Source organism: Phacochoerus africanus, chromosome 5 (assembly GCF_016906955.1).
Source record: "Phacochoerus africanus isolate WHEZ1 chromosome 5, ROS_Pafr_v1, whole genome shotgun sequence".
NCBI lineage: Eukaryota > Metazoa > Chordata > Mammalia > Artiodactyla > Suidae > Phacochoerus > Phacochoerus africanus.
The window spans coordinates 205,939-218,867 of NC_062548.1; the positions used below are offsets into that span (position 1 = coordinate 205,939).

The 12,929-nt window shown below is 40.4% G+C and overlaps 1 protein-coding gene across 2 annotated transcripts in view; it reads left to right on the forward strand.

The window, feature by feature from the left end:
- Positions 1–12,929, forward strand: part of CENPP (centromere protein P) — a 250,849-nt gene that overhangs the window by 1,007 nt on the left and 236,913 nt on the right. The window lies entirely within an intron of this gene.

Here is a 12,929-nt window from a genome sequence, read left to right on the forward strand (position 1 = left end):
GATCCCTGGCCTGGCCCAGTAGGTTAAGGATCCCGTTACTGCAAGCTTGGTATGTAGTCACAGATGCGGCTTGGATCTGGTGTTGCTGTGGCTGTGGCATCAGCCTGCATTTGCAGCTCCAGTTAGACCCCCTATCCCTGGAATTTTCATATGCTTCGGGTGCTTCAGGTTAAAAAAAAAAGGAATATAGTTTGTAGGAGAATTTGGCAAAAGCTGCGAAGATGATTGTCAAATACACGCAGGTAGGGAAGCATCCCAGTAGCAGAGGTGGGGGAACTCCCTGTCTAAAGGGGAACAGAGCCCTTTGAACTGAGAGGTAGAAATAACTGGAGTGTTGTGTGCTGCAGAGCAGTAGCATCTTAACATTTTCGTTCCCAGCAACAGTCATGGTCTGTCCATTACTTACCAAGTGCCAGACTGAGAAATGCAAGGGTCTTTATGTGCATCATCTCTTTTAACACCTATGCCAATCTTCTGAGGTAGGTATTATTGTAAACCCTGTTTTAAAGTTAAGAAAACTTGGGAGTTCCCGTTGTGGCGCAGTGGTTAACAAATCTGACTAGGAACCATGAGGTTGTGGGTTCGATCCCTGGCCTTGCTCAGTGGGTTAAGGATCCGGCGTTGCTGTGAGCTGTGGTGTGGGTCGAAGATGCGGCTTGGATCTGGCGTTGCTGTGGCTGTGGTGTAGGCCAGCGGCTACAGCTCCGATTCTCTACCCCTAGCGTGGGAACCTCCATATGCCGCGGGAGCAGCCCTAGAAAAGGCAAAAGGACAAAAAGAAAAAAAAAATAAGTTAAGAAAACTGAGGCTCAGAGAAGTTAAACTGTTTGGCCAAAGTCTCAGAGGATGTAAGTATTAGCGCTGGATTGGAACCTAAAGATCACAAACTTCAAAGCCCAGGTGTTTTGCGTAACTGAAGAACAGGAAAGGTCTAACAGTTAATTCTGTACCTAGTGTCTCAAACTTGCATGCTGCTTGAAAGCAGAAATTATGTTCATTTTTTGCTTTTATTTATTTTTTGTGTGTGTGTTTTGTTTTTGCTGGAAGTTCTGGGGCCAGGGATGGAACCGGAATCTCAGTTGTGACCTGCACCACAGCTGCGGCAATGCCTGATCCTTAGCCAGCTGTCCTGCAAGCAGACTTCCTTCTTTTTTTAGTCAATTCCAATTTGACATAGAAGCAGAGATAATGAGATTTTCCTCAACTAACTGGACAAGAATTGGTAGAAATTGAGAAGTTCTAAAGAAAAATGTTTGAGTGCCTGTTGGATGGGCTCATGAAGGTAAAGGAGGCTGTGACTAGTGAAAGGGAGAGGGAGGCAGGTGAGCAGGGAACAGGTATGTTCCTCCACAGATGTTCCACAGATTGGAAGCATTGGCATCATTTGGCTTGAACAGAAATACAGATTTAAGCCCAACCCTGACCTACTGAGTTGGAATCTGCTTTTTAACCAGACTTCTGATGGTTTTATGCACCTTTGAAAGTTTGAGAAGCACTGTGACAAAAAAAGGTGATTTCGTTACTGGCCACAGTATGTCATGTTTAGCTCAGGATAGTGGGAAGACTATCCATGTATTCTTATCCTCCTTAATGATCAAGTTGAGAAAGACAGAAGAGTCCAGATTGTGGAAGATAATAAATGTCAGTCCAAGGTGCTTGGATTTAATGTAAAATTTCTTTTTTTTTTTTTTGTCTTTTTGCTATTTCTTTGGGCCGCTCCCATGGCATATGGAGGTTCCCAGGCTAGGGGTCGAATCGGAGCTGTAGCTGCCAGCCTATGCTAGAGCCACAGCAACGTGGGATCTGAGCCATGTCTGCGACCTACACCACAGCTCACGGCAACGCCGGATCGTTAACGCACTGAGCAAGGGCAGGGACTGAACCCGCAACCTCATGGTTCCTAGTCGGATTCGTTAACCACTGCGCCACGACGGGAACTCCCTAAAATTTCTTTTCACTATGATTGAGAAGGAAGTTTAGGACCTGTGTACCAGGCTTTTTTTTTTTTTTTTTTTTATTGCAGTACAATACATGTAAATGTATCAACCTTTTTTTTTTTTTTTTTTTGTCTTTTTAGGGCTGCACCCACAGCATATGTAGGTTCCCAGACTAGGGGTCCAATTGGAGCTGTAGCCACCGGCCTATGCCAGAGCCACAGCTACTCGGGATCCAAGCCGCGTCTGAGACCTACGCCACAGCTCACAGCAACACCAGATCCTTAACCCACTGAGCGAGGCCAGGGATTGAACACACATCCTCACTGATGCTAGTCAGGTCTGTTAACAGCTAAGCCACATCGGGAATTCCTGTATCAACCATTTTTAAGTGTACATATCAGTGATATTATGTTCATAATACTGTGCCCCTATTACTTCCATCCCTTTCCATAACGCTTTGCATCTTGTAAAACTAAAACTCTGTACCCATTGAACAATAACTTCCCATTTCCCAACTCCCCTTAGCCTCTGGCCACCACCATTCTATTTCCTGTCTCCATGAATTTGACCTCATATAAATGGAATCATACATATTTATCTTCCTCTGACTGCCTAATTTCACTTAGCATAAGTGGTTATCCATATTGTAGCATATTGTAGAATTTCCTTTTACATGCTGAACAGCATTTTCCTGTATTATACCACATTTTATTTATCTATTCACCTATAAAACATGGGTTGCTTCCATGTTTTAGCTATTGTGAATAATGCCGGTATGAGCATGGGTGTACACATCTCTCTTTGAGATCCTGCTTTCAATTCTTTGGATACATACCAAGAAGTGGAGTTGGTGGATCATGTGTTAATTCTATTTTGAATTTTCTGAGGAACTGCTGTACTGCTTTCCACAGTGTTTCTATCATTTTATGTTCTAATAGTCTACAGCATTCTACATTCCCTACATTTCATCAACACTTATTTTCTCTTTTTGGATAGTAACCATCTTGATGGGTATGAGGCGGTATCTCAGTGTAGTTTTACTTGCATTTCCCTAATGATTAGTGATTTTGAGTATCTTTTAATGTACTTATTGTCCATTTGTATATCTTCTTCGGAGAAATGTCTGTTTAAGTCCTTTGCTCATTTTTGAATCTGATTGTTTGGAGTTTTGTTGTTGGGTTTTAGGAGTTCTCTGTATATTTTTGAATATTGACCCATTATCAGAGATATAATTAACAAATATTTTCTCCCACACATATGGGTTGCCTTTTTACTCTTTTGATAGTGTTGTTGATGTACAATTTAAAATATTTTTCGGAGTTCCTGTTGTGGCACAGCAGAAATGAATCCGACGAGGAACCATGGGGTTGCAGGTTCGATCCCTGGCCTCGCTCAGTGGGTTAAGGATCTGGTGTTGCTGTGAGGTCACAAAGGTAGCGGCTCGGATCTGGCATTGGCTCTGGTATAGGCCGGGGCAATAGCTCTGATTAGACCCCTAGCCTGGGAACCTCCATATGCTGTGGGTGCAGCCTAAAAAAGCACAAAAGACAAAAAATAAAATAAAATTTCTAAAAATAAAATAAAATAAATAAAATAAAATATTTTTATGAGGTCCGATTTGTCTGTTTTTTCTTTTGTTATCTGTGCCTTTGATATTGGTAAGATCCTTGCCAAATCCAGTGTCACGAAGTCTTTTACCTATGTTTTCACCCAGGAGTTTTATTGTTTTGAGTCTTTAAAAATTTTTTTTTTTTTATTTTTATTTATGGACCTTTTAGGGACTCACCTGTGGCAAATGTAAGTTCCCAGGATCAGGGTCGAATTGGAGCCACCAGCCTATACCACAGCCACAGCAACTCCAGGTCCGAGCTGTGTCTGTGACCTACACCAGAGCTCACAGCAATGCTGGATCCTTAACCCACTGAGCGAGGCCAGGGATCAAACCTGTGTCCTCGTGGATACTAGTTAGATTTGTTTCTGCTGATCCATGATGGGAACTCTTTTTTTTTTTTAATTAAAATTGATTTAAAATATTGTGTTAGTTTCATCTGTACAGCACTGATTCAGATAGACACACACTTCAGATTCTTTTCCCTTACACGTTATCACAAAATATTGAGTATAATTTCCTGTGCTATATACTAAGTAGGTCCTTGTTGGTTATCTATTTTATATATAGTAGGGTGTATACATTAATCCCAACATTCTAATCCCCCCCCCCATTTTAGATTTTTTGTTTACACCCTTCATCTAATGTGAATTGGGTTTTATATATGTTAGGTAAGGGTCAAATTTCACTGTTTTGCATGTAGATATCTAGTTTTTCCAGCACAGTTGGAGTGGTATTGGCATGCTAGTCAAAATCATTTGACCATATATGTCAGGGTTTATTTCTGGCTTCTACAGAGAACTATTCTGTTGATTTCTATTTCTGTCTCTAAAACAATATCACACTATGGTATTTTTAAATTATGCAATTAATTTATCACATCTGTAGTTGTATAATGATCATCACAATCCAATTTCACAGGATTTCCATCCCACAGCCCAAGCATATCCCCCCATCCCCCAACCCGTCTCCTCCGGAGACCGTAAGATTTTCCAGTGTCTGTGAGTCAGCATCTGTTCTGCAAAGAAGTTCATTGTGTCCTTTTTTCAGATTCCACATGTCAGTGAAAGCATTTGATGTTGGTGTCTCATTGTCTGACTGACTTCACTTAGCATGATAATTTCTAGGTCCATCCATGTTGCTACAAATGCCAGTATTTCGTTCCTTGTAATGGCTGAGTAATATTGCATTGTGTATATGCACCACATCTTCTTGATGCACTCCTCTGTCGATGGACATTTAGGCTGTGTCCATGTCTTGGCTGTTGCAGATAGTGCTGCAATGAACATTGGAGTGCATGTGTCTTTTCGTGTCGTGGTTTTCTCTGGGTAGATGCCCAAGAGTGGGATTGCTGGATCAAATGGTCATTCTGTGTTGAGTTTTCTGAGGAATCTCCATACTGTTTTCCACAGTGGTTGCACCAGTTTACATTCCCACCAACAGTGTACTAGCACTTATTGTTTGTAGACCTTTGGACGATGGCCATTCTGGCTGGTGTAAGGTGCTACCTCATCGTGGTTTTGATTTGCATTTCTCTAAGAATGAGTGATGTTGAGCATCTTTGCATGTGTTTTTTGGCCATCCGTATGTCTTCCTTGGAGAACTGTCTGTTTAGATCCTCTGCGCATTTTTGGATGGGGTTGTTTGTTTTTTTGGTGTGGAGCTGCAGAAGGTGTTTATAAATTTTGGAGATGGATCCCTTGTCAGTCGATTCATTTGCACAGATTTTCTCCCCCTCTGTGGGTTGTCTTTTCGTTTTGTTTAGGGTTTCCTTTGCTGTGCAGAAACTTTGAAGTTTGATTAGGTCCCATTTGTTTATTTTTGTTTTTATTGTCGATACTCTAAGAGGTGGATCTGCGAAGATGTTGCGGTTGTTTATATGTCAGAGAGTGTTTGGCCTTTGTTTTCCTCTAAGTGTTTTATAGTGTCTGGTCTTATATCTAGGTCTTTAATCCATTTTTGAGTTTACTTTTGTGTGTGGTGTTAGGGAGTGTTCTAATTTCATTCTTTTCCACGTGGCTGTCCAGTTTTCCCAGCACCGCTTAGTGAAGGGGCTGTCTTTGCTCCATTGTATATTCTTGCGTCCTTTGTCATAGATGAGTTGGCTGTAGGTGCGTGGGTTGAATTCTGGGCTTTCTATCCTGTTACACTGATCTGTATTTCTGTCTCTGTGCCAGTACCATATGGTTTTGTTGACTGTTGCTTTGTCGTATAGTCTGAAGTGAGGGAGCCTGATTCCTCCAGCTCCATTTTTCTTTTTCGGGATATCTTTGGCTGTTCGGGGTCTTCTGTGCCCCAAACAAACCTTAAACTATTTTGTTTGAGTTCTGTGAAAAATGACCTTTGATAGGGATTTCATTGAATCTGTAGATTGCCTTGGGTAGTAGAGTCATTTTGAGACTATTGACTCTTCCAATCCAATCCATCTCTTTGTGTCATCTTTGATTTCTTCCATCAGTGTCTTATAGTTTTCAGAGTACAGGTCTTTTGTCTCTTTAGGTAGGTTTACTCCTAGGTATTTTATTCTTTTGGATGCGATGGTAAATGGGATTGCTTCCCTGATTTCTCTTTCTGCTCTTTCATTTTTAGTATATGGAAATGCTGTTGATTTCTGAGTATCAGTTTTGTATCCTGCGACTTTGCCGAATTCATGGATGAGCTCTAACAGGTTTCTGGTAGAGTCTTTAGGATTCTCTAGGTAAAGTATCATGTCATCTGCAAATAGTGACAGTTTTACTTCTTCCTTTGCAATTTGGATTCCTTTTATCTCTTCTTCTTCTCTGATTGCCGTGGCTAGGACTTCCAAAACCATGTTGAAGGGTAGTGGCGAGAGCGGACATCCTTGTCTTGTTTCTGAGCTCGGCGGGAATTCTTTCAACTTTTCACCATTGAGAAAGATGTTCGCTGTGAGTTTGTCATATACGGCCTTTATGATGGTGAGGTAGGTTCCCTCCGTGCCCACTTTCTGAAGGGTTTTTATCAGTAATGGGTGTTGGATTTTGTCAAAGGCTTTTTCCGCGTCTATTGAGAGGATCATATGGTTTTTATTCTTCAGGTTGTTGATGTGGTGTATCACACTGATGGATTTGCGGATATTGAAGAGCCCTTGCATCCCTGGGATAAATCCCACTTGATCATGATGTACAATCCTTGTAGTGTATTGTTGGATGTGGTTTGCTAGTATTTTGTTGAGGATTTTTACGTCTTATGTTCATCACTGAAATTGGCCTGTAGTTTTCTTTTTTGGTGGTACCTTTGTCTGGTTTTGGTATCAGGGTGATGGTGGCCTCATAGAATGAGTTTGGGAGTGTCCCTTCCTCTGCGATTTTTGAAATAGTTTCAGAAGGAGAGGCGTTAGCTCTTCTCTAAATGTTTGATAGAATTTGCCTGTGAAGCCATTTGGTCCCGGACTTTTGTCTGTTGGAAGTTTTTTAATCACAGTTTCCATTTCAGTTTGTGTGATGGGTCCGTTCATCTTTTCTATTTCCTCTTGGTTTAGTCTTGGAAGATTGTACCTTCCTAAGAATTTGTCCATTTCTTCTAGGTTTTCCGTTTTATTGGCATATAGTTGCGTATGGTAGTCTCTTAATGATCCTTTTGTATTTCTGCGATGTCCGATGTTACTTCTCCTTTTTCTTTCTAATTGTATTGATTTGAGTCTTCTCTTTTTTCTTGATAAGTCTGTCTAAGGGTTTATCAATTTTGTCGATCTTTTCAAAGAACCAGCTTTTCGTTTCATTGATCTTTTCTATTTTCCGCTCTGATCTTTATGATTTCTCTCCTTCTACTAACTTTAGGTCTTGTCTGTTCTTCTCTCTCGAGCTGCCTTAGGTGTAAAGTTAGCATCTTTATTTGAGCTTTTTCTTGTTTCCTGAGGTGGGCTTGTATGGCTATAAACATTCCTCTTAGCACGGCTTTTGCTGCATCCCATAGGTTTTGGAGTGTCGTGTCTTTGTTGTCATTTGCTTCTAGGTATTTTTGAATTTCCTCTTTTGATTTCTTCAGTGATCCATTGGTTGTTTAGTAGCATGTTGTTCAGCCTCCACGTGTTTGTGTTTTTTGCAGTTTTTTTCTTGTTGTTGATGTCCAGTCGTGTAGCGTTGTGGTCAGAAAAGATGCTTGATATGATTTCAATTTTCTTAAAGTTACCGAGGTTTGATTTGTAGCCCAGGATGTGATCAGTCTTAGAGAATGTTCCATGTGCACTTGAGAAGAATGTGTATTCTGTTGCTTTTGGATGGAATGACCTATTAATATCTATTAAGTCCATCTGGCTTAATGCATCGTTCAGGGCCTGTGTTTCCTTATTGATTTTCTGTCTGGTTGATCTGTCCATTGCTGTAAGTGGGGTTTTAAAGTCCCCCACTCTTACTGTGTTATTGTCGATTTGTCCTTTTAAGGTTGTTAGCATTTGCCTTATATATTGTGGTGAACCTGTGTTGGGTGCGTAGATATTTAAAATTGTTAAATCTTCTTCTTGGATTGATCCTTTGATCATTATGTAGTGACCTTCCTTGTCCCTTAAAATATTCTTCATTTTAAAGTCTATTTTGTCTGATATGAATACTGCTACTCCAGCTTTCTTTTGATCTGTGTGCATGGAATATTTTCTTCCATCCTCTCCCTTTCAATTTGTATGTGTCCCTAGAAGTGAAGTGGGTCTCTTGAAGACAGCATGTATATGGATCTTGTTTTTGTATCCATTCAGCCAGTCTGTGTCTTTTGGTTGGGGGGTTTAGTCCATTAACTCTTAAGGTAATTATTGATATGTATGTTCTTATTGCTGTTTTATTAATTGCTTTGGATATGTTTTTGTTGCTCTTTTTTCTTTCCTTCTTCTCTTGTTCTCTCCTCATGTGGTTTGTTGACTATCTTTAGTGTTGTATTTGAGTTGATTTTTCTTATTTGTGTGTGTATCACTTGTAGATATTTGGTTTGCAGTTACTCTGAAGTTTTGATATGAGTCCATGTTTATATGAGATTGCTTTAAGTTGTTGGTCTGTTAATTGCAAGTGCATCTCCGGTGTCCTGCATTTGTACCCTCCTCTTCCCACGATTTCTGATTTTGGTGGCATAATTGTGCGTGGATGATTTCTTATCTTTACCGTATATATACCTTTACTGGTGAGCCTTGTCATTTGCGGTATTTTTGTTTCTGGTTGCGGCCTTTTCTTCTCTGCCTAGAGAAGTTCCTTTAGTATTTGTTGTATAGCTGGTTTAGTGTTGCTGAATTCTCTCAGCTTTTGCTTATCTGCGAAGCTTTTGATTTCTCCTTCAAATCTGAATGAGAGCCTTGCTGGGTAAAGTAATCGTGGTTGGAGGTTTTTACCTTTCAACACGTTAAGTATATCGTGCCACTCCCTTCTGCCCTGCAGAGTTTCTGCTGAAACATCTGCCGATAACCTTATCGGGGTTCCCTTGTATGTTGTTTCTTTTCCCTAGCTGCTTTCAAGGTTTTCTCTTTGTCTTTAATTTTGGTCAGATTGATTAATGTGTGTCTCAGGGTATTCCTCCTTGGGTTTATTTTATATGGTACTTGTTGGCTTCCTGGATTTGGGTGAGTGGTTCCTTTCCCATGTTAGGGAAGTTTTCGGCTATTATCTCTTTGAGTATTTTTTCTGTCCCTTTCTCTGTCTCTTCTCCTTCTGGCACCCCTATGATACGATGTTGGTGCGTTTCATGTTGTCCCAGAGTCCTCTGAGACTCTCTTCATTTGTTTTCAATCTTTCTTCTCTTTTCTGTTCCACATCCATGATTTCCACTAATCTGTCCTCCACCTCGCTTGTTCATTCTTCTGCCTCCTGTATTCTGCTGTTAGCTGCTTCTAATGAATTTTTTTATTTCAGTTATTGTATTTTGCATCTCTTGTTTACATTTTACATCTCGTATCTCTTTGCTCAGTGTTTCCTGTAAGTTATCCATCTTTGCCTCCAGTGCATTTCCAGTGCCTTGCATCATCTTCAGCATCAACAGTCTAAAGTCTTTTTCCTGGAGGCTGAGAATCTCCTGATGACTCAGCTGATTTTCTGGGGTTTTTTCTTTCTCCCGCCTCTGAGTTAAATAGTTCTCTGTCTTTTCATTTTGACAGGTTTTTGGTGTGGTGATCTTTTTACAGATAATAGAGTTGTAGCCTCTCTTACTTCTGGTGTCTGTCCCCCCTTGTGGCTGAAATTGGTACAGGGGCTTGCTGTAGGCTTCCTGATGGGAGGGACTGATGCCTGCCCACTGGTAGGTGGAGCTGATTCCTATCCCTCTGGGGGTGGGGCTTTGTCTCTGGATGGGATTACAGGTGGGGCTGTGTTCCTTGGTGGTCTTTAGGCAGCCTGTTTACTGATGGGTGGGGCTGTGATCCCACCTGGATTGTTGTTTGGCCTGGGGCTTCTCACTGCTGATGGGTGGGGCCAGATTTTCCCAAAATGGCCACCTCCAGAGAAAGGCATGCTGATGAATATTCCCGAGAGCTTTTCTTCCAGTGTCCTTCCCACACAACGAGCCACATTCACCCCCTGTTTTCCCAGGAGATCCTAGAAGAACTGCAGCAGGTCCAACCCGGATTCCTGCAGAGACTTTGCTTGCCCTGGGACCCAGTGCACGTGAAATTATGTGTGCGCCTTTTACGAATGGGGTCTTTTTTTCCCCCAGTCCTGTGGAGCTCCTGCTCACAAGTCCCACTGGCTTTCAATGCCAGATTCCCACATGTAGCAGTTTGATGTGGGGCTCAGAACTCTCACTCCTGTAGGTGAGTCTCTGTGAACCAGTTACTTTCTAGTCTATGGGGCTTCCCACCTGGGAGGTATGGGGTTTCTTATATCAGGAAATCACCCCTCCTACCTGTTGATTGTGGCGTCCCCTTTGTCTTCTGGTGTAGGATATCTTTTTGAAGGATTCTGATCCATTTGCTTGAAGATTGTTCAGGATTTAGTTGTAAATTTTGTTTTTTTTTAGGAGAGAAGTTGAGGTCCAGTCCTTCTATTGTGCCATCTTAATCCCATCTCCCCACATTATGTTAATTACTGTACCTTTGAGTTAAGTTTTGAAGTCAGAGAATATGAGTCCTCCACTTTTTTTCTTTTCCAACATTGTTTTTGCTATTTGGCATTCCTTGAGGGTTCCATGTGAATCTTAGGATAGTATTTTGTATTTCTGCCAAAAAACAAACAAACAAACAAACAAAAACCTTATTTGGTTTTTGATAGAGATTGCATTGAACCTGTATATTGTTTGGGTAATAGTGACATTTTAATAACATTATTTCCTAATCTATGAACATGAGATCTGTTTCCATTATTTTTTTATGTCTTTTAAATTTCTTTCAGTGATGCTTTGTAGTTTTCAGTGTAGAAATGTTTTATCATCTTAAGATAATTCCTGTGTATTATCTTTTTTTTGGGTGGTATTGTAAATATAATTGTTTTTATATTTTCCTTTTCAGGTTGTTCATTCTTGCAGCAGAGATACCTAGGATTTTAATGTGGTGACTTGTATCCTTGAATTCAGTTTTTAACTGTTTGAGGAAGCCTCCATGCTACTTTCCATAGTGGCAGTTTAAATTGCCACCAACAGTACACTTGTTTATTTTCGGGTTTTTTTGCCTTAATTTTTGGCAACAAATTTAAAAATTTATTGGTCAGACCAATGTCAAGGAGCCTGTTTTCTTCTGGGAATGTTATTGTTTCAGGTTTTTAATCTATTTTAACTTTTGTGTATGATGTAAGATAGTGTTTTCTGCCATTCTTTTGCTTGTGCCTTTCCAGTTTTCCCAACCCATTTATTGAAGAAACTGACCTTTCCCTATTATGTATTGTGGGCTTCTTTTTAGAAATTAATTGACCACATATACATGCATTTATTTCTGGACTCTTTTTTTCTCTTCTGTTGGTCTATGTGTCTGTTTTTGTGCCAATGCAATTTTGTTTTGATCACTATAGCTTCATAATATAGTTTGAATTCAAGACGTGAGGAGTTGCTGTTGGCTCAATGGATTTGGAACCTGATGTTGTCTCTGTGAAGATGCGAATTCAGTACCTGGCCTGGCTCAGTGCGTTACATATGGTTACATTGCCATAAGCTGCGGTGTAGGTCGCAGATGCAGTTCCACTTCACCCCTTGGTCTGGGAACTTCCATATGCCACAGGTGAAGGCATAAAAAGAAAGAAAGGGAAAAGAAAAAAAAGAGAGAGAGATACAATGCCTCCACGATTGTTCTTTCTCAAGGTTTCTTTGGCTGTTACAGATCCTTTGTGGTTCTATACAAATATTAGGATTGGTCTTTTTATTTTCTGTGAAAAATGCTATTGGAATTTTGATAGGGATTGTATTGAGTCTGGTTATTGCTTTGGACAGTATGGACATTTTAAGAATATTAATTTTTCCTATCCATGAGCATGGAATATCTTTTCTTTTTTTCTTTCTTTTTTTTGTCTTTTTGCCTTTTCTTGGGCTGCTGCCACAGCATATGGAGGTTCCCAGGCTAGGGGTCTAATCGGAACTGTAGCCACCAGCCTACGCCACAGCCACAGCAACGCGGGATCAAGCCACGTCTGTGACCTACACCACAGCTCATGGCAATGCTGGATCCTTAACCCACTGAGCAAGGCCAGGGACCGAACCTGCAACCTCATGGTTCCTACTTGCATTTGTTAACCACTGAGCCACAATGGGAACTCCAGGAATATCTTTTCAAATATTAGTTTCTCTTCAGTTATGTCAGTATCTTATAACTTTCAGTGTAACGGTCTTTTACCTCCTTGTTAAATTTATTCCTAAGTATTTTATTCTTTTGGATGGAATTATGTATGAAATTTATTTCTTATTTTCTTTTTCTTTTTTTTTTCTTTGTCTTTTTACCTTTTCTGGGGCCGCTCCCTCGGCATATGGAGGTTCCCAGGCTAGGGGTCCAGTCGGAGCTGTAGCCACCGGGACTACGCCAGAGCCACAGCAACTCGGGATATGAGCTGCATCTGCAACCTACACCGCAGCTCATGGCAATGGCAGATCCTTAACCCACTGAGCAAGGCCAGGGACCAAACCCACAACCTCATGTTTCCTAGTCGGATTCGTTAACCACTGAGCCATGACGGGAATTCCTTATTTTCTTTTTTTAATTGTTATTATTGTAAAGAGACACAACAGATTTTTGTATTGATTTTGTATCCTGCAACTTTACTAGTTTTAACAGTTTTGTGGTAGAGTATTTTGGAACTTCTTGAAATAATGTCATGTTATCATCTTGAAGTAAAATATCATAAATTTTATTTTTTGATTTGAATGCTGATTTGAATGCTTTTATTTTCTTTTTCTTATCTAACTGTTCCACCTAGGACTTCCAATACTCTGTTGAATAAATGTGGTGAAAGCGGGCATCTTTTATCTTGATTCTGAAC